We start from the raw sequence: 22,599 nt of genomic DNA, 5'->3' as shown, positions 1-22,599 counted from the left end.
GTCAGACCAAACTGGGGCCGTGTTTTAAAAATGGGGCCTCAGATTTTGCCTATAGCTGCATGTTAAAAATGCGGCTTTAGGCTTTGTTTATATACCATTCCTTCAGACATTTTCAACCCTAGCCTCTCAAGAGCCCAATCTCAATCCTCACTCCCTAAGACTCGATCTCAATCCTCACCCTCCATCTCCAATCTCACCGTCACCCTACATCTCTCCAATCTCTAGGGATTGTTTAGTGATAAAGAACCCTTTCTCTAATTCAACAAACCCTCTATCTCTCTCAATTTCTCGCTCTCTCTAACTAGCTAGGGTTTCAGCTCTCACTGGCAACGAAGGACACCAAAGGTACTACAATTTCTAGGGTTTTTTCCTTCTCTCCACGCCCACAATCAACAACCTTCCTACATTTTTTTTCTCTGATCGTGGAAACCTCAATTTGAATTTTCTGCAGCACCGCAACAAATTTCTGCTTTCGAGCTAGATCGTCGTTCCGGCCAGAATTTCGTCGTCGATTACATTCAGGTTTTTGCTTCTCTACTTTGATTGTTTCATTTTTTTGGTTTTGGTTTGAAATTGGGGTTTGAGTTCCCGGGTTCTAGGCTCCTCTAGTGAATAACTTATAACTATTAAATAAATACATTTGTAACAAATTTATATATAATATAAAATTGAATGATTTAATTTATTTTGTTAGGCTTCACAAAAGTTTGTCACATTAGTTTTGAAGCCTCATAATTTTCTACATCACAATATTTTTTTTAATAATTTTTTACGTTTTAATTTACTTTTAAAAACTATTCTACTGTTTCCCTCTTTCGATTCTTTGCTTCAGTGTTCAAGAGCCCCCCTCTGGCCCTCTCCCTCTTTTTCATTGCAGATAGATGATGTCGGTAAAATGGGAGCAGTGTAGGGATATATTTAGAAAAAAGAAAAAGAAAAAGGAGGGGGTGGGGGAGGGTGTGGAAGTTAATAATTCTTGCCAAGCATATGCTTATTTGGTTTTGTGATCACAATGTCTATGTTTAGTCTCTCTAGATATTTCAAACACAAATTTATTCTACCTTCATACTTTCAAAACAGGTTAATGGCAAATTTTGTTAGAATTATTGAAATAGGTAACGAAATACATCTAACCCTCAATTTCTTTTCAAAAGGTCTCTATACTAAATTTGGTATAATAATTTAGTTGGATGTATCTTTCAGAATACTTATTCATGATCCAAAATATTGTTTAATTCATGAGTTTGTTGTATATTGTACTTATATTATTTGAAAAAAAACATAAGTTTTGATTGTGACTAATTAAAAGTCACTGAAAACAATTGCCCAACAAAAAGAGAGGTTTGGGGCACGTGCATAGTATCAGGTGTCATTAGTTCAAGAGGCATTTCCTTTGACTAGTATTCTAAAAATTCTAATCCTAATTATACAGTTTTCTCAAAAATCAACCAACTAGCAATCAAATTAGAAGCAATGCAGCAAATGGATGAAAATTATGGAATACGAGTCTCATCACACGTGCTTAGAGACTTTTCTTTTTTTGGTTTAATGTCAAAACTTGCATTTCAACCCAATTAAGGTATATGCATTAATTTGTCCCACAATATTTATGCATTTTCCAATCACTAATATTAGTAGGAGTGTGATTATACATAGCACCACTCACCCATACAAATTAATAATTACCAAACGTAACCAAAGTGCATGCCTCAGCTATATCTATAAATACCTAAGCACATAAGCTCTTCCTCTCATGCCAGTCTTTTGAAGGACAAGAAGCATACATTAAAGCTTTTGCTAATTGCACCATTTCAACACTAAGTTGTTCTCTCACCTCCCAAAATGTCTCAACAAATTTCCATGGCTACTGCTCAAACCCAAAATCAAGATGCTAAGGTACATCGTCGCTTAGCAAATTTTCGTCCAAGCTTATGGGGAGACCATTTCCTCTCTTATTCTAATAAATCCGAGGTATATATGTCTTCCACCTGACATGTTAGGCTACATAATAAAATTAATATTCTAATATAAATTGTGATTCATTTCATAGCCAATATTCAAATGTCATGGTCTTAAAATACATCATCTTTAAATGACAAATGATGCTTATAAACAGTGGTAACATGTTAATTTTTTATTTCGATTTCCAATTTTAGGAAACTATTGATGACTTGGAGAAATCCAAGGGTTGAAGGAAGAAGTGCAAAGGATGTTGATGGCTCCCATCGATAATCTTCTAGAAAAGTTGGAGTTGATTGATGCAATCCAAAGCTTAGGAGTGTCCTACCATTTTGAAGGTGAGATTGATGAAGTATTACAACAAATTCACAAGTATCATTATACGTGTGATGTCCAAGAAAGTGATGATGCTCTTTACACCGTTGCACTTCATTTTCGATTACTTAGACAACAAGGTTATAACATTCTAAGTGGTAAGCACTCTTTTGGTTGGTTATTTTGTTTATTTAAGAAAACTTACTTTATGTTTGGATTGAGGGAGATGAGAGAAGGGAGCAGGTGATTGGAATTTGCTAAATTTTAATATATTCTGGCTTCCTTAAATCCTTCCCCTCTATTCTCCTCACCTCTCCCTCCATCTCTTTTCATTCCAAACATATCCTCAAACAAGCTAAAAGTTAATTTTCATGATCAAGCATTCACTTCCATCATTATTTTCATATCATCTACTAATGGCTCATGCATGTCTTGTGTTGGGTGGTAAAGTAGATATCTTCAACAAATTCAAAGACAATATGGGAAACTTCAAGGAATCACTTACTAACGATGTGAAAGGAATGTTAAGTTTTTATGAAGCTACACATATGAGGGTGCATGGAGAAGATATACTTGATGAAGCACTTAAGTTTACTACCACTCACCTTGAATCAATGGCGATTAATTTCAGCCCTCCTCTTGCTACACAAGTAAGCCATGCTTTAAATCGACCTATTCGAAAGTGCTTGCCAAGGGTAGAGGCTAGGCAATATTTTTCTATCTACCAAGAAAATGCTTCACATAATGAAATTCTACTAAACTTTGCAAAATTGGATTTTAACATGTTGCAAAAACAACACCAGAAGGAACTTAGCCATATCTCAAGGTAAGTTCATTAACTATATCTCACTACATTGGTGTTGTAATTAAGCTTTCATTAGACATGATTTGACCAGCTAGTTTTTGTTGAAATTGTAATTTAGGTGGTGGAAAGGTATAGATGTTGCGACAAACCTATCCTTTGCACGAGATAGGGTGGTGGAGTTATACTTCTGGATTTTGGGAGTGTACTATGAACCCCAATACTCTCTTGCTCGGAGGATACTTACCAAAACAATTTGCATGGCATCAATCATAGATGACATTTATGATGTATATGGCACACATGAAGAACTCGAGCTCTTCACAGACGCAATTAAAAGGTTTAATGCAAGCATATAAGATCATCTTCATCTCCATTTGAAATTGATTGATATCATGATTCAAATTAAACATTATAAATCTAAAGATGTATCCAATACGACATCACTTAAAATTTTAAATGATGGAGTACTCTATGCACTATCAAATTAAAAAAATAAAATCGTAACCATGAAATGGATTTTCTCAATTTCTATTAGAATGGAGAATATCATTTTTCAAGGTCATATCTTTACCAATAAGGATGTATCTTTACTTGTAAAAATATTAATTAAGCCCATATTAACCAATAGATGAAAAATAATGTTTTTAAAAATTAAAACACTAAAACTATTACCACTTTTATAAAAGAAATTATCTTCTTTTAATGTATAACTGAATATTGGTTTTATTCATGTGAAAGTTTTAGAGTATAGAAATCATAGTGTTCCACACACAAAAGCTAGAAAATCACTTACTCTCTCTTTCTCTGTCAACAAAACAAAATTGAAATCTGCAAATTATATAAAAAAATAAATAAAAATAAAATAAAATAAAAAAATCTCAAACCTCATTTTTTTGGGTACATATTGCTAGAAATTTTGCCACTCTCTCCATTTAAAGAATAAAAAGTAATTTAAGCTTCTTTGTAGCTACATTGGACCTTCTTTTTTGTTCCTTTCGGGTTTGGCTCAGCTTCAAATTTCTCTCTCTCTCTCTCTCTCTCTCTCCTTGTTTTTATAGGAGATCTTTTACTTTGTGTTTGTTTTACCCTTGGTAGTGGTAGGAGATAAAGAAAGAGACCAATGTTTTATCTTGATAAAATAAATTTATTCAGTCACTCTTGTTTAGCTTAGCTTTAAGCTTTTACATAGTCCATATTTATTATGCTGTTCATCATTCACTGTTTTTGACATAGCCCATTCAATCATTCATAGTTTTGGGGGTGATGTAGCATGAGTTTCATAGTAGTTGTTGACAAATTTAAAAATTAATTTTGTGAAAAAAATCAATTAAATATAACATTTTAAGAAAGATTAAGTGATTTAACTATATTATTAATTTAAAAATAGATGTTAGAAAAGTTCAATAAAACAATTTAATTCATAATTTTTCATCTAATTAAACAAGCAAGTAGAATAATTTTATATTAAAAAATTATTACTTAATTGATAAATAAATAAATAAATATATATATATATATATATATATATATATAAAAATCAATTTAGTTATTGCCTTAAGCCCCAAAATACATGAAGTCGACCCTGCCCTATTTTTAACATTTTGGGGTATAAGTCAACATTGCAAACATGATTCAAACGTTTAAATTTCAGGTGGGATATAAGTTGCATAGACCAACTCCCAAAATACATGAAGTTGTGTTATAAAGTACTCTTGGATGTTTTTGAAGAAATTGAAGAAGAGATGTGCAAGGATGGAAGACTTTACTGTGTTTACTATGCAAAAGTTGCAGTAAGACACTATTAATTCACTTGAAACCGCTCTATTTTTTTCCCATTAATTCTCATTTTATAGTTATCAATATTTTATATGTTAATGTAACTAGATGAAAAAACTTGTTCAAGCCTACTTTGAAGAAGCCGTATGGTTGAAAGAAAAATATATTCCCACAATGGAGGAATATATGAGTAATGCACTAATATCTTGTGGTTACCTCACGCTTAGCACCATATCTTTTATTGGCATGGGAGATATCGTGACCAAGGAAGCATTGGAATGGGTCATCAAGGAGCCGAAGATTGTTAGAGCAGCATCAATCATAAGCAGGCTAATGGATGATATTGTTTCCAATGAGGTACATTTAGCAAATGTTATATAGCACACATATTATTAGTGGATCTTATTGAGCATTGTGACTAAAATCAAGGGACGTTAATTATTCTATATTAAAAAAAAAAAAATGAGAAAAATTGTTAAGTCACATTTGTGCTACACCTTAAAATAATTAGTCTAGTCACAATTGAGTTTTTTTTTACTATTATAAATTCCAGAGTAACCCAATATATATGTCTAATGAAGGACTCAACACACACCTGCACAACACATAATTAATATTCAATCAATTTGGAGTATCACAATTTTAGTCCAATTAAAAGATCCTTCTACATGTAGTATGTACAAAAATTATAAAAATATATAGAGAATATACAAATTCACTCGTAATAACTATCTTCTTTCTTTTTTCAGTATTTTTACTTCAACAGTGTATATGAAAGACTAGTTCAGTACTACAAGGAATTAGATCCACGTCTGCAGATTTATGACATGGTTCAAATTTTGTTTTTGAATCTAGTAAATAACAGTGTACATATTGTTAGGTCTTAAATAATGTGGTATTAGATACACCTGTAAATTTTTACTATTTAAAGCAAGAAATTGATTCATTTCAAATGGATCCACAAATCCATTTAGGCCTAACAAAAAATGACACTCATTACATATTTTGGGAATTTATTTTTTTACAGTTTGAGCAAGAGAGAGAGCACGTTGTCTCGGGCATCGAGTGTTACATGAGGCAATATGGTGTCTCAAAGCAAGAGGTACATGAAGAATTTCGAAAGCAAATCGTGAATGCATGGAAGGATATAAACAAAGAGTGTCTTAGACCTACTGAAGTGCCAGAACCTCTCCTTACACGTGTTGTCAATCTTGCACGAGTTATGGATTTACTCTACAAGGATGAAGATGCATACACACATCTTGGAGGAGTGATGGTAGAGGGTATCACCTCAATGCTTGTTGATCCAGTACCAGTTTGAAGATATTGATGCCAGTGCTCATTATGAGCACAAAATTATAACTAAGTTGGTTCCTTAAATAAAGATTTGATAAACTGTCCTACGAAGTTAATATAAAATGAATGTGTAAGTGTCTAGAGTGAAAATTTTACTTGAACTCCAAATTACTCTAAAAATTAGGAGCCCAATGTTTTTTTAGAATAAATATTGTTTCAATAGGTGATTAATGTGTGAGAATTATTTCTACATTACTTTTCTCATATGGTTCCATTTTGTAGAACTCTGCTTTGTTAATCCGCAATAATTAATATATGTTTCTTGTGCATGTGTTCTAACAATGAACAAATTATTCAATGCGACAACGCACTCTGTCTCTTCTATATATTAATATTTATCGTTTTTTTTTTTTTTTGCAATTTTAAACTTGTTTTTATTTAGTTTATATTTGAGCTCTGAATTTCAATAAGCAATTTAGAAAAAATAAGGATTAATTCTTTTAATTGTAGATATTGAAAATCCCAAAAACCTGAGGTGATAACAAAAGAAGTTATTTTATTCACTTATTCATTATTCTAATAGCTCCTCACAAATGTAGATTTAAACTCTCTGCACCATGAGCGGCTCTAGGTACAGCCCAGGGGGTTCAAATGTACTCCATGAGCTGGGCCAAAAAATAATTTTATATATAATTTTCTAATTTGTTTTATTTGAACCCTCTTAAAATAAAATTTTGAACACCTTGGGTTTATATTTTTTTAAACCCAGCTAAAATAAACTTGAATATTATCATCTTGACAAAAAATAAAAAATAAAAAATAACTCATAACAAATCAATTTGATCTAAAATATTGGGTGGGGGGGGGGGGGGACAAAAGTATATTTTTTCATCTTAAATCTTAAAAAAAAAAAAAAAAAAAATCCATGTAGATCTTAACAAATTTGAAATAAACTAATACATAAAATTGTATTGTATTTAGATCTCGCTTGGAGTTCACTTTATAACAATAATCAATATGTTTATTATATTTAAAAACGATAGATGATTTCCAAGATTTAATATTAGCAACAATAATTAGTATTTTCATTATAATAATAAACAATATATAATGAACTTATATTTTATCTTATATGAGAAACGATATGTTTACAGCACTTTCATAACAAATCCTAAGTGACAAATTATTACTGGTTACTATATGTTGGCAAAATAGTAATTTCAGTAGTAAGTTTAAATTAGAACTTATAACAACTTATCACCAAAAATTTGTTAGGAAAGTGTTGTAAAACTATTGTGGAGATAACACTTCTCATATTTTATTCTCTTGTTAGTACGTATTATGGACAAATTTATAATAAAGAAATCATGTAAATCACAAGATTAATTTCTTTTTACCCAAAATGCATCTTCTTACTGACCCCCTAAAAATATATCCTGGAGCCGCCACTGCTCCACACTAAGTGAGGCCTAAATTATGAAATTTTTAATTTTTGAGTAGGAGGTAGAATAGAGACAAGATTCAACTCAACATCATTGCTTTGACATAATAATGAAATATTAGGGAAAAAAGGTAGATGAAAAGGAATCATTGAAGAAATTAACGTGATTCAGTCACTAAAAACTACGTACGTTCACAACATTTCATTGTTTCATGTAATCTTTTTAACATTAAGCATGTGACTTCTTTTTTATTTTTATTTTTTGTTAATGATATAAACATGTGAATCTGGTCATAAAAATTGGAAATTTGACTAACTAGCTAATAAACAAGTACAAAAGTCATCAATGGCGAAGTGAATCGTGAAGCATTGATAACAACACTTTCCAAATTAAATTAGAAATGTAACGTATCCATAGCAAATGTACATTTATTTTTGAGATAGATAGAATTTTACTTTAGTCTAAACTAAGTGTATATGTGTATGAATCTCCCTCTAGAAGACTTAAACTCTGCCCTTACTCCTCACACCCTACAAACACTTATACTTGTGGAGTGACCACCACACCAAGGGTGCGCAATGGTGTAGCACATGTACGTTGACACTTAGAGATTGATCGATATGATTGAATGGGCGGTACTATGTATTGTTTAGGGGTTCAAATGAACCGTTGGGCTGGCAATTGTTTTTTAAAACATATAATTTATTTATTTATTTTTATTTAACCCTCATAAAATAAAAATTTTAACATCTTGGCCCTAATTTTTTTTTTTTTTTAAGCCTAATTGAAATAAGCTTAAATTATATAATCTTCTTAATAATATTTTGGTCTTTTTAAACGCAAAATAAAAATTCCAACAACAAATCAATTTTATCTAAAATTTGGAGGGTAAAAAATAGTAAGCCTAACAATAAAATTAGAAATTTGTTCATCTTAAAACTTAGAAAAAACTCATTTAAATCTTAACAAATTTTAAATAAACTAATGAAAAATTCTTAATTTACATTGTATTATCAATGTAAAATTTACAGTGCCTCTAAACAAATATGTATAACTTTGTACACTTTTATGCAAATGTGTATAATATTGTACACTTTTTGCAAATGTGTAAAAAACTGTACACATTTATTTAATCTATAATGTAAATCTTACATTGATAGTATAATGTAAACATATAATTGTCCTAAACTGATATGATTAATTTAATTTTTAGTAACAGTAATCAGTATAGTCATTGTATAAAGAAACAATATGCTTAATGAACTTGTAGTTTATCTCTTATTCTCTTGCTAGTACATTCTATGGAGAAATTTGTAATAAGAAAACCACATAGACTGTAAAATTTTTATATCTCTAACCTAAGATTCATTTTCTTCCTGGCCCCCTTAGGAAAAAAAAAAAAAAAAAAAAATCCTAAAATCACTATCGGTTGATAAATGAAACCTAGTGTTTAATCGAACTCTTCACTTTCAAAAATGTAAAACATGTGTTTATATCATCTACTAATGGTTAGTGCATGTCTTGTGTGGGGGTGGTAAAGTAGATGTCTTCAATAAATTCAATGACAATATGAGAAACTTCAAGGAATCTCTTATTAAAGATGTGCGAGGAATGTTAAGCTTGTATGAAGCCATATGATGGTGCGTGGAGAAGATATGCTTGATGAAACACTTAAGTTTACTACCACTCACGTCGAATCAATGGTGATTAATTTAAGCCCTCCTCTTGCCATACAAGTAAGTCGTGCCTTAAATCGGCCTATTTGAAAAACCTTGCCAAGTGTAGAGGCAAGACATTACTTTTCTATCTACCAAGAAATTGCTTCACATAATGAAGTTCTACTAAACTTGGAAAAATTGGATTTTAACATGTTGCCAAAAAAAAAAAAAAAAAAGATTTTAACATGTTGCAAAAACAACACAAGAAGGATCATAGCCATATTTCAAGGTAAGTTCATTAGCTATATCTCACTATGTTGGTGTTGTAATTAAGCTTTTTGTTGTGAAATTTTAAAGTATTCACAAGTGTACAAACTGTACCTAAATATAGTTTGACAAGAACAAGGTTGAACCCACAGTGACTTGTATGAACGTAGGAAAATTAATCAAATTTTAACCAAATTAATCCTAATCTAGTTTAATAAAAATTGATTGTTTTGAAATTAAATAAAGCTAAGCAAATAATTAAACTAAGCAAAATATATAATACAAAAGTAGTAAAGAGTTTAAACAATCTAAAGAAATGAATTAAGGTTTTAGAATCCGCCTTATAAGTCATATCAACATATATTTATGATCATTAATTTTTCTCAATTACTGCATGATAATCTAGAAATCAATCTTGCTATCATGGAAAATATTCTCATTAAAATTCTTATTTAAAAAATCTCTTTTTTGCTTCCTATGTATAAAATCAAATCATCAATTGTATCTGTAGCTAATCAAATCACAAAAGATATCAAATTTTATAATAAAGCAATAATAAAACAAGCATTCAATTTATTAAGATAAATCCAAAATCATAAGAAAAACATGATTGAACTCATATTAAGAATCATATCTTAGTTGATTGTAATGAAGCAAGAACAATTTAAATCATTAAAGAACAACTATTTTGGGAAAAATCAAATCACATAAATAAAATTGATAATCTTTAAGAATGTTTCATCCTCAACCTTAATTGAAAATTTAGCTATTCATGGTAGCTGAAATAAGACACACAAAATAAATATTGAACATTAAACTAGACAATTAAACTACTAACTAGAATGAAAGAGAAAAGCTACAGTGCTAGCATAGAGAAAGGGTGAAGAAAAAAGCCACATGCGGCTCCTGCGTTTCAGCCTTCTCCGTCCTCTGTTTCAGCTTTCTTCTAGCCTGCGTTTCAGCTCTCCTCTACCCGCCCCCAATATTTCTTATTTCCCTCTATTTATACTAAGACCTAAAAGCTCATTATTAAAACCAACGTGGCCCAAAAGTAAGTACTCCCTAAGTAGATGTTTTGGTGAACAAGTCAAGAGGCCCACAACAACAATACAATTACTGATTTGGACCCTAAAGCCCACCACGTCAACTGTGTAAGAATTGTTTGATTTGAGTTTTGTTTCCTTGCACACTTCATCCACGTTGGATTGAATCTTGGGCTTTTTTTTTTTCTTTTTCTTTTTTTCTTTCTTTGTTTCTGTCTTCTCTTGAATTCACACTTGGGCTGGATCTTTACTTTAGGCTGAATCTTTCCTTCGTGCTTCACATCTGGGTCATAAGTTAGCTTGACAATTGGCCTGGTGCCACTTTGTATGTAAAGCCTTTATTACCTCTAAATCAAGGACAACTTACCATCAGTCACAAATTAATATAAAAGTGCAGCTAAATATGCAAATATGAAAGTATTTTATTGTATATATTTCATGATCATCACTTTCATAAGACATGATTTGATCAGACAATTTTTGTTGAAATTATAATTTAGGTGGTGTAAAGGTATAGATGTTGCCACAAACTTATCTTTTGCAATAGACAAGGTGGTGGAGTTATACTTCTAGATTTTGGGAGTGTACTTTGAATCCCAATACTCTCTTGCTAGGAGGATACTAACTAAAACAATTTGCATGACATCAATTATAGATGACATATATGATGTACATGGCACACATGAAGAACTCATGCTCTTCACAGATGCAATTAAAAGATTTAGTAAAAGCACATATAATTCTCTTCATTTGAAATGGATTCATGTCATGGTTCATTCAAAATATTATAAATTTAAAGATGTATCTAGTGCCATGTCATTTAAAATTTTAATTAATGTGGCATTCTATACATACTGCCAGATCAAAAAAATAAAGTATTAACTGTGACAAAGATTCTCTCAATTTCAAGTCAACATTACACGCTTCATTTCAACGTTTAAATTATAGGTGGGATATCAATTGCATAGACCAACTCAGAGATTACATGAAGTTGTGTTATAAAGCAGTCTTGGATGTTTTTGAAGAAATTGAGGAAAAGATGTGCAAAGAAGGAAAATTATACGTTCACTATTCAAAAGTTGCGGTATGACACTATTAATTCACTTGAAACCATGTTTTAATGTAACTGGATGAAAAAACTTGTTAAAGCCTACTTTGAAGAAGCCATATGGTTGAAAGAAAAATATATTCCCACAATGGAGGGATATATGAGTAATGCACTAATATCCTGTGGTTACCCCATACTTGGCACCAAATCTTTTGTTGGCATGGGAGATATCGTGACCAAGGAAGTGTTGGAGTGGGTCTTCAAGGAGCCAAAGATTGTTATTGCAGCATCAATCATAAACAGGCTAATGGATGACCTTGTTTCACAAATGTTATATAGCATATATTGTTAGTGGATCTTATTGAGCACATGTTAGCTCTTGATTGTGACTAAAATCAAGGAACATTAATTATTGACCCGAGGAAAAAAGCTAGTTACATCTGTGTTGTACTCTAAAAAGATTAGTCTAATCACAATTGGTGCCTTTTGTAGTTGTTAATGAATCTCATATTAACCCAATATAAGCGTGATATGGGACTCAGCAAAACCCTACATAGTGCAGAATTTTATTCCAATTAAGAGATTCTTCACATGCAGTCTTGTCACTGCCACATGTACTGAAATTATATATAATATAGAAGATATACTAATTCAGTCAAAATAATTATCTTATTTCTTTTCCCAGTATCTTTACTTCAACAAGGTATATGAGACATTAGTTTAGTACTGCAAGGAATATGATCCTTGTCTATGGACTTATTTCATGGTTCAATTTTTACTTTATTGAATCTAATAGTGTATAGAGTGTAGTGTATTTTAAAATTTTAAATAACATGTTATTAGATACCCCTTTAATTTATACTATTTAAAACATGAAATGGATTCATTTCAAATGGACCCACAAAGCAAGAGGTGCATGCCGAATTTCAGAAACAAACTGTGAATGTATGGAAATGGAAGGATATAAACAAAGAGTGCATTAGACCTACTAAAGTGCCAGTACCTTTCCTCACACATGTTGTCAATTTCGCATGAGTCATGGATCTACTTTACAAAGATGAATATGCACACACAACTTGGAGGAATGATGGTAGAGCGTGTCACTTTAATGCTTGTTGATCCAGTATCAATTTGAAGATATTGATGCAATGTCTCAATATGACTTCAAAATTATAACTAAGTTGGTTCCTTAAATAAAGGTTTGATGTCCTACCAACTCAATAATAAAATAAATGTGTGACTAGAGTGAATCACAAATTTATGTGAACTCCAAATTACTCTTAAAATTAGGAGCTCAATGCTTTTGAACTTTTAAGTAAGTGTTCCGTGGATTATATATGTATGTGTTGGTACTTTAAAAAATGTATAATTTCCATAAGTGATTAACTTACAAGTATTATTTCTACATTACTTTCCACTTGTGCATGTGTTCTAACAGTGAAGAGATTATTCAATGTGCCAAGGCTCTCTCTTCCACATATTTATATCTATATTTACTTTTGTTCGTAGTTTTAGCTTTGTTTTTATGAGTGAGGTTTGGGTCAAGTGTTCAATTGCACTAGATCCGTTGAGATTATAACAATTGTCCACTTTTGAACACATGTCACCATCTTAACGGGTCCAGTACATGTTCTGTTTTTATTTACTTTTATTTTAAGCTCAATATGAATATGCAATCTTTTTTTTTTTTTTTTTTAAGAAAAAAAGAAAAAGAAAAGGACTAATACTTAAAATGGAAAGTATCGCCAATTCCTAAAGCTTGATAAAAAGTATGAATTTAATCACAAATCATTGTTTTAATACTCCCTGACACGTGGGTATAAGCTTCCTTCACTAAGTGAGACCTAATATGCGAAATTTTTAATTTTTAAACGGGAGTTAAAATAGAGACAAGATTCAAACTCAGTATCATTGCTTTGATACAATGATAAAGTGAAATATCCAGGGAAAAAGAAGTAGATGGAAATGGAATTGAATAAATTAATGTGATTTGGTCATTAAAACCTAACACCAAATTTGGGAGAATGAAACCACTGACAATATAGAAAAATGGCAATACAGGTTGCAATTAGTGAACGATGATATTTAGCCAAAATGATTTAATTCCAAAGAATATAAATTTCTTTAGCATCCCTTGACATCCACCTGAACTTCATGTAATTAACAAGAGAAAGTGAATAAGAAAGCGTTCTCCATGCATCAAGAAAATGAGATCCCATATGTTGAATAAATATTCAACTCAAACGAATATTATGAAAATGGTTCTCAAACCACAAACCTGCCTAAACAGCACCAATAGATGAAACTAAAAACCCAGAATGATTATTTGCTTAAGAAATCCACTAAATTTATAGCTCTTAGGTAACAAAAGAAGAACCGTGAAAGCACACGTTTGGATAAAAATAGAAAGAAAGATATGTGCACCACACACTTCAAGGATTGTGTAATTTATCGTGATTATCCATGAACAACCCCTACATGAAAATTGCCCAAAGTTCTTCATGGCCATAGTCACTCAGTGAATATTATCTTCTTCACAGAACTTGGTGTACTTATCTGCATCCATCAAGCTCTTCAATTCACCACTATCGCTCACCTCAACCTTAATTATCTATCCTTTGTCATATGGGCTTGAGTTAATCCACATCAAGACAGATACATCAGAAATAAGCATAAAAGAAATGAAGGAAGAAACATATTCTTCATGGCAGCAAATATGTCAAACTTCACCAATTAAAGGAAACTGGAATTGTGAATGAATTTTTTAACACAATGAAGGTGGTTAACCAACATTTTCAGAGACATAAATTTATTCAGATGATTACCAGCATCAACCTTAAGCTCAATAAGTTTAGTAGCATGAGAGTTTCCCTTATGGTCTATTCTGCTCTTGATTGTGTTCCAAATATTGGCTACTAGGGACATTGCCTAACAACTTGCATACTAGAAGGAACTATATTTAACTATAGGCCATTTAAGGTAACTAAAAAAATATTTCAGGAAGAAGAAGGAAACTTGACTTAGAAGCCCTACCCAAAAGGAGAGAAGAACCATGCAACACCAGACAAAAAGCGACATGGGGACAAGACATGCAGGGCAAGATGAAGAAAACAAAGAGAAATAGTAAAATATGCCCAGCTATAATAGCTAGCACACAATTCAGGAGGCAAAATTTGTTCATAGTCAGAACTCTCTGAATTCAGAGCATTTAAATAAACAGAGACAAAATTTGAGCCTCTGACATGTTTCGTTTATGCATTGATGTCAAAAGATGAAGATTGGGCATGGTTCAAATCAGTTCATAACCACTCCTCCCCCAAAATCTCAACTCTTAAGTGCATTAGCACAAAATTCAATTTTGAGACATTCAGTTTCATTCAACCATGAAAAAGAAAATACCGCTATTATTTCTCTCCTGTTCCAATCTATGACTTTACTTGTTGATCCAGACCCAATACACCAAAAAAAAAAAAAAAAAAAAAAAAAAAAAAAAAAGAAGCAAAACAAACAAAACAAAAAAAGAAAAGAAAAAACATACAGCACTGAAACTTAAATTAAAAAAGGAGACTCACCAGACCAGGGGAGTCATTGAGCTCTTCGTTTACTTCAACCACTTTCCCTTAAATGGGAGAATTAATATCATTAGTAGCCTTGACACTTTCAACCACACCAAAGCTGTCGCCCTGTGATACTGGAGCTCCCACTTCTGGTAATTCAATGTAGACAACATCACCTAAATGATCCTGAGCATGGTTGGTTATACCAACGGTAGCAGAATTTCCCTCAACTTTCACCCACTCATGAGAGTCAAGGTACTTAAGATCCTTCACAACCACATGTAACATGGAGAAAGCAGATCAATTTTCTAATAAACCAAAAAAGATCCCATCTCAACAATTAATTTTTTGATAGACAAGAATACTTTATTTAAAAAAAGAAACCATATAGTAGCAAAAATAATTATGCCAAAAAAACAGAAGCTATGTACAACAAGAAAGAGACTCAAAAAACATGGAATGGAGTCACTAGATGTGAATCCCTAAGCATGAGACCAATCAAACAAAGTGTCTATAAATGAGGCAATGAGCTTGTCCCCCATACTCTCCAAATCCTCAAATGTACGCCTGTTTCGTTCCTCCAGATTGTCCACATCAAGCTTAATGGCACCAAGTTCCTAATACCCGAGGAGTGCTTCCCCAACCAATTGCACCACCCAAACAAAAGGTCAACCACTCTCTCAGGTAAAACAAGAGACACAAAAAGATCTCAGAGCAAAACTCCACAATTGGTACGCAACCTTGCAGTGAACCAACAAGTGATCCACTGCCTCTCCACTACACCGACACACACAACATCACTCCACTATAGTAAAGCTTCTTCCCCTTAAGTGATTCTATATCTAGAAACGAAAAGATATTGCTGCATACTACAAGACAATGAACTAGATTATCATTTGTATTGGAGAACCATCTTTATTCCATATGGATATATCAATTAGAAATTTAATCAGATAACTTCCTATGAGAAAACAGAACTCCAATAAAAGCATTAAGAGAGAGAGAGATGAGCAATGCACTGACAAATTAAGAATTTGGCGAGTTAAGCTTCAAAAACATTTAAAACCCTTTTACATCTATACAATTCCTTCTTTGTTCTTAGAAATTCTCTTAAAAAATGAGCCACTAGTATCTTAGTCCCATGACCTTTTTTTTTTTTTTGGATAAGTAGTCCCATGACAAATTTAAATCTCAAAGAAGTGTGTTCAATAAGTCAAATAATAATCATGGTATTGGTGTGTTCAACAATCATATTACATTTGAGATATCACACAGCCTATATTTCATATGATTTAATTAAAAAAATACACACCACACTTTCCACCACTATAGCAAAAGATCATTGTCCATACTGACAGCAACTACCTCCAAACAATCACACTTGGGTTTGAATTTTCAACAAATTATATGTGACAGACAATGGCTTAGGTTTCATTTTTCATTAAAAAGAAAAAAAAAATTATAGGAATAATCGACCTAAGATTAATCACAATTCCAGCACAACAAGAAACTGACAGCAGTATAGTATAGCTTTCACATACACAGAGTATGTTGATTTATGAATGCCCAAATTCAAGAACCCATTGACCTCAGCAGTAATTAAAAAAAAAAAACATGGTATATATGATACCAATGACAAAAACAAACCAACCCAATTTCCAAAAACGAAACATTCTGATCAAAGAATCATAGATCAACCATTTTAACTAATTAATGCATATATGAGAGATCCAAATCCAAATCTCAGCTTTTCTAATTGATATGGCATTGGGTTAATGTTGATGTTGGTGCATTGCAGGATGGTAGTACATTACTCAATTTGATGGAATAGATGATATAAGAGGAAATGCCCTTGTACACAGAGACACAAACGTACAGAGGCTTGCTAAGATTCACTCCTAATGATGGCAATCGCAATTCCTCCAATAAAACCCTAAAATTCAAAAATCCCAAAATCAAAAAGAGTCATAAAAAATAAAGCCAATTAAACTAAACAGTCAATGAAATAAATTAACCCCAGAAACCCTAATACAAAACCATCAAGCTGAACCCAATTGCATAATAAAACCCATAATATTATGCCTTTAACTGCAAGTAATTTATCACGAGAACAATTGAGAAAACTAGAAATGAAAGGCAGAAAACTTAATTGTAACATTAGTTCTGTTTTAGGGGCAGTGGTACCTAGCACAAGCATGGAGAAAACTAGTGCTGGTTTGACCTGCCACAAGCATTTGCACCCCAGTGGCACCTCTTCCCCTTAATGGGAAGGCTATAGATAGGCGGAGGGTTTTGATAAAAAGAAGATAGGTGTTTGATTGAGCTACTTGCATTGGAGAGAGAGAGACAAGGAGGGGTAGGGAAGGATATAATAGGCTATCAGAAAGTGATCGTGTTTCAATGTTTCAACACATGCGAAGAAAAGAAGAACCTCCAAAAGAATAAAAGATGAGAGAGTCAGCTTAATGTGGTAAGCAAAGCTTGTTGACTGACTCTACAAACTTTGATTGGGAAAGAAAAAAACAGGCTCAAGAGCACTTGTGCAGGGATTCTCATGTAAAATAAACAAACATAACATCAGGTATCACATCCTTAGCAAATGCAAAAGCAAGTTCAGATTGGTTGGCAATGTACTGAAACTCTAGTGTAGCTTCTAGATGATTGGCAATATAGAGACATTCAGTTTCAGTCAACAATGAAAAAGAAAATATGGTTATCTTTTCTCTCCAGTTCCAATCTATAAATTTACATGTGGATCCAGACAACCCCCCTCCCCCCCCCTCCCCCTCCCCCCCCCCAAAAAAAAAAAAAAAAACCTACATAGCATAAGGCACTGAAACTCAAATTAGAAAAGGAGACTCACCAGACCCAGGGAGTCATCGAGCTCTTAGTTTACTTCAACCACTTTCCAAAAAATGGGACAATAAATATCACTAGTAGTATTGACACTTTCAACCACACCAAAGCTGCTGCCCTGTGATACAGGAGCCCCCATTTCTAGTAATTCAACAGACAACATCACCTAAATAATCCTGAGCACGGTTGGTTATGCCAACAGTATCAGAATTCCCCTCAACGTTAATCCACTCATGAGAGTCAAGATCCTTAAGATCCTTCACAACTGCACGTAAAATGCAGAAGAAAAGTATAAGCACAATAGGTAGGTCAATTTTCAAAGAATCCAACAAAGACGTGATATCAACAATTCCCAAAATCAATATTAAATAAAGTGATTCTGTAACTAGAAATGAAAAGATATTGCAGAATGCTGAGTAATGCACTGAGAAAACAAAACTCCAATAAAAAAATTGAGAGAGAGAGAGAGAGAGAGAGAGAGAGAGAGAGAGAGCTGAGTAATGCACTGACAAATGAAGAATGTTGCTTGTTATGCTTGCAGAAGCATTCAAAACCCTTTTACATTTTTTTTTTTTTACAATACTCTTGACACCCTCACATACTGTTGGAGCATCATAAATAATAGTAGTAAATAAGCTGCTTTTTCATATAAGTAAATAGTTGAATTGAGATGGAGAGGTCCTTGAAATCAGAGTATGAACACTTAAAAAATAACAGCCTATTGTCTTTACATAACTTTATCCAAACACTCGTGCGTGCAAATGATGAATTGAGATGAACTATATTGTAAGCAGACTGTTCAACCTGAGTAGAATTCACAATAATAAGAATATCACAATGAAAAGAACCCACTGGTTCTTAAGAGTTTAGGTGATCTATGGTACTAATTGGCCTAACATTAATCACAATTCCAGTACAACATGAACTGACCTCACACAGAGAGACAATATATTGATATATGAATATCCAGATTCAAGAACCCACTGACCTCAGAACTAATCAAAATCAAAATTTGGTAAATAAATATGATGCCAATGACGAACTAAAAAAAAAAAAAAAAAATTACCAAAAACCAATATTCTGATCAAAGAATCATAGATCAACCATTTCAAGCAACTAATACAAAAATATAAATGAGAGATCCAAATCCACATCTGAGTCTTTCTGACTGATATATAAAAGGCAAATAAAGAACAACCCATCAAAGCAAAGTCCGATAAATACCAGAAGCAGAGCCTCGGTGGAACACAGAGATCCTGAAGCCATGTTTGGATGAAAATTTAAAATCTGAACCCCTAAAAAAAAAAAGGCTTTTTTTCTGTTTCTCTCTCCCTCAAGAGTCAACGGAAACATGCAACACTATATTTTTTGTTTCTCTTACAATAATACCTGGTAGGGTTAGGAGAAAAGAATTTTGGAGGCGGTTGGGTGTTCTGTAAGGAAGGGGAGACCATCGTATCGCCATGGCCATGCTCATCTTCGATTCTGAATTGCAAATATTAAATATGTAAACAAAGACACAATTCCTCCATTAAAACCTTGTCCGTTTGGATGAAGGGTACAGAGTAGATTTAGTACAGGATTAACTTATTTTTAGACTACATTATTTTGTTCTCTTCCTCCGCTTCTTTCTCTTTCATCCAAACATGCTATTAAAATTCAAAAATCCCAAAATCAAAAACAATACTAAAAAATATAAATAGATAAATAAAGCCGATTGATGTAAAAGGTCAACGAAATAAATAACCCCGAACCCTAATAAATAACCTAATAAAAAACAGTAATATGAATTTAATATCAGGCCTTTTGACTTCAGCACGCAAAGAAAATAATAATTAAAAAAAAAAAAAAAACTCATTGACCAGTAGAAGAAAAATATTGGAAAAAGTGTCACGAAAAATTAAATCCTTATTTTATCTTCCGTTGCGTACAATTGACAGCGAAAAAGAAAAAGACAAAATACTTACTCAAAGGGGAACAATGCAAGTAGGGCCCCACCCACTATCCTATTTACGAGCCAAGTGTCATATTTACGGATTTTTTTATATTTAAAAAAAAAAAAAGCTATTTGTGAGGTAAGCCCTCATGTTATATTGCCAAGAACACGTTCACGTTCACCATACAAGCTTTCAAGTTCTAAGCTCTTATGAATCAACTGCAAAGCGGCACCCAAAATGAGGGGTTCATATGTCTCACTATTTAAAAATGTATCGAGTTCCCAAAAAGAGGATTCTACATCAAGCTCTCCAACTCCAAGCGTGAGAGTGCAAGGTGGTGAAAATAAGAATGATGAATTTCAACCATTGCGGAAATGTTCGATAGCTTTGTCAGCCGGATTTTCCAGTAAGCTCAGTCTCATTTTCCATGCTTCGATCACTATTTCATTTCTTTTCAATTATACTTGCTTTATACAAAACTTGACTCTTTTTTTTTTTTTTTTTTTTTTTTTTTTGCTTGACAGGTTTACCAAAGAGTTCATTGACAGTACCCCAAATGGCAAGATTTCTTTTTATGCTCCATTAATTACAAACAAAATTTATGGGATATGATTAACATAATGATCTTGTTGGAAACGATATATATATATATATATATATAATACATGGGGTGTGCTTTTTTTTTAAAAAAAGGAGTATTTATTTAGGTTTTTTTTTTTTTTTTTTTTTTTGAGAAGGGAGTATTTTTTTTTAGGTAGATTTCATATATTGTAACTACCTGTTGATATGATTGATTTTGATTTTCCTATTACAGTTAACGTAACTGATGCTTCAATAACTGCTAGCGTATACAAATAAATTACAAAAATACTAAAAAAAAAAAAAATACTAACTTTGTTTTTTTTGGTGAGAATTATCTTAAATTTTATAGTTGACATTTTCACAGTCCCCCCACCTTTTTCTTATTCTTAAATTACACTTCTTATATGCATGTGTGTGATTTTACTTTCATTCTTACTATGCATCAAAATCCTGAAATGAAATGGTAGTTTTTTCATCTTGGTAAAGTGTTTTTTGGAAATGCACATGGTTGTAACTCAAATTTAGACCACTTTCATATGACTGTCCACCATATTGATCTATATTTCTAATCATGTTAATTGAACCAAAATGCATATCTAAAAAAATCATAATAAGTCATTCTTTAAATGTGTAAGGACTCAATTTTTGTAAAGACCCCAAAATGATGTTGGGTTCGTACGTTAAGGGCCCAAACAATATAATTTGTAGAGCGTGGGCTTGAAAGGCTAGGTCTTGCTCACCGAATGGTGGTTAGTCATGGTGTTCATACAAAATTAAACCATGTTCGCTCAAGGAGTCTTTCTCCTCGATACGGTCTGGGAGACTTTGGTTCTTGGCCTTTTTTTTCCAGCCCCCTTTTCTGGACTGCTTACTTCTCCTTTTATATTAGTCTTTACCCCTCCTCCAACGTCCACGTGTAGGTTCAACTTTCCAGGGCTGATACTTGTTCCATCAGCCCATATCCAAAGTGGTTGGGGGTGGTTGTAAAAACTGAAAAGCATTGCTCTGTTTGACGCAGAGTATTTAATTGCAGTAATGACAGCCTTTCCTTTGTCCTTTATCACCATATTGTCCAGGGCTCTTTTATCTATCAACGCGGATGTGTTCGGCTCTTCCCAAAACTGTTTCTATGCCGTTCTTGCCCTTTCTTTTAGGAGTGCCTTGGGGATGCTGAGGATAGAGTCATCCTTGGCTATGTCTCAAGGCTATTTGGACTTTCACTGTAGGTCCCCGGCTATATCCCTCCTCGGCTCGGACCTTGGGCCCCAATGTAAAGTGGGCCAGGGTCACAAATCCTCTGGCCCCACAATAGCCCCTCAAAATCCTACTGTCTGACCTCTTGGTCGGGGAGGAGGGTTTTGGTGATGTCGGGCCTATATCATGGCTTGCCCAACTTCGTCCTTCATTAATATCGGTGTCTTTTAGTTTGCCTGGGAAACATTCCCAGTCATGAGACATTCCTTTAACTTCACTCACGTCGCGCCTCTGTCGTTTCAGTGTACGAGGCGCGTTTTTAATAAGTTCCTTTTACGAGGCAACACCCATCCAACGGTTGTAGATGGCGTTGGGAGTTGAGTGGGAATTATCTCGTTTGTAACTTTTCTTGAAAATCTGTACAGATTAAATGCCACCAGACTTGCCTTTCGTATAAGAAGCAAGGCAGGAGGTCACTTCTTCTACGTACAGGCCCTTCAGTCTTTTCAAATTCTTAAACCTCCAGCTGCGTTCAAAGTTTTCATTATTAGTGCAATTCAAGCCTTAGTGAGTGATATGTTTGAGGCAAAAGTGGGAGTGAAGGGACCACACCCTCTCCAGAAGCACTGGATCTCTCCGAGATTCAAGATGGCGCGGTCAGGGCAAGGGAGACGGAGACTCAAGACAGCTCTCCCCTTTCGCAAGGCGGGGGAGAAGCCTCCTCTTCTTTCAGCCAAAATCCAAAGCAGATACTGGTCGCACCAGATTTTCGGTGCGATAGCAATGGGGTTTCTCATCGTCGGTACCATCCGCTCTCTCTCGAGCACTGCTAATATGGCACCCGTGTGTTAGGAGTCAAAGCTG

General features: G+C 33.1%; 1 long non-coding RNA gene and 2 pseudogenes across 4 annotated transcripts; 2 read left to right on the top strand and 1 right to left on the bottom strand.

Moving 5' to 3' along the window:
* The first annotated feature begins 1,741 nt into the window (after positions 1 to 1,741).
* Positions 1,742 to 6,517, top strand: LOC126706545 ((-)-germacrene D synthase-like; annotated as a pseudogene).
* Positions 6,518 to 8,221: 1,704 nt separating this feature from the next.
* On the top strand, positions 8,222 to 11,961 carry LOC126704781 ((-)-germacrene D synthase-like; annotated as a pseudogene).
* A 1,822-nt stretch (positions 11,962 to 13,783) lies between these two features.
* Positions 13,784 to 19,763, bottom strand: LOC126706555 (uncharacterized). 4 transcript variants are annotated; one of them, XR_007648647.1, is made up of 5 exons: positions 19,247 to 19,732; positions 18,030 to 18,287; positions 16,981 to 17,099; positions 15,182 to 15,433; positions 13,784 to 14,239 (listed from the first exon to the last, which is right to left on the bottom strand). It is a non-coding gene; the product is annotated as an uncharacterized LOC126706555 (long non-coding RNA). The 4 variants fall into 4 exon arrangements; XR_007648648.1 differs by having other exon boundaries at positions 17,043 to 17,099; positions 19,247 to 19,727; XR_007648645.1 differs by having other exon boundaries at positions 15,182 to 17,099; positions 19,247 to 19,763.
* Positions 19,764 to 22,599: the final 2,836 nt, after the last annotated feature.

Source organism: Quercus robur, chromosome 11 (assembly GCF_932294415.1).
Source record: "Quercus robur chromosome 11, dhQueRobu3.1, whole genome shotgun sequence".
Lineage (NCBI taxonomy): Eukaryota > Viridiplantae > Streptophyta > Magnoliopsida > Fagales > Fagaceae > Quercus > Quercus robur.
This window is presented reverse-complemented; position numbering and strand designations above follow the sequence as displayed.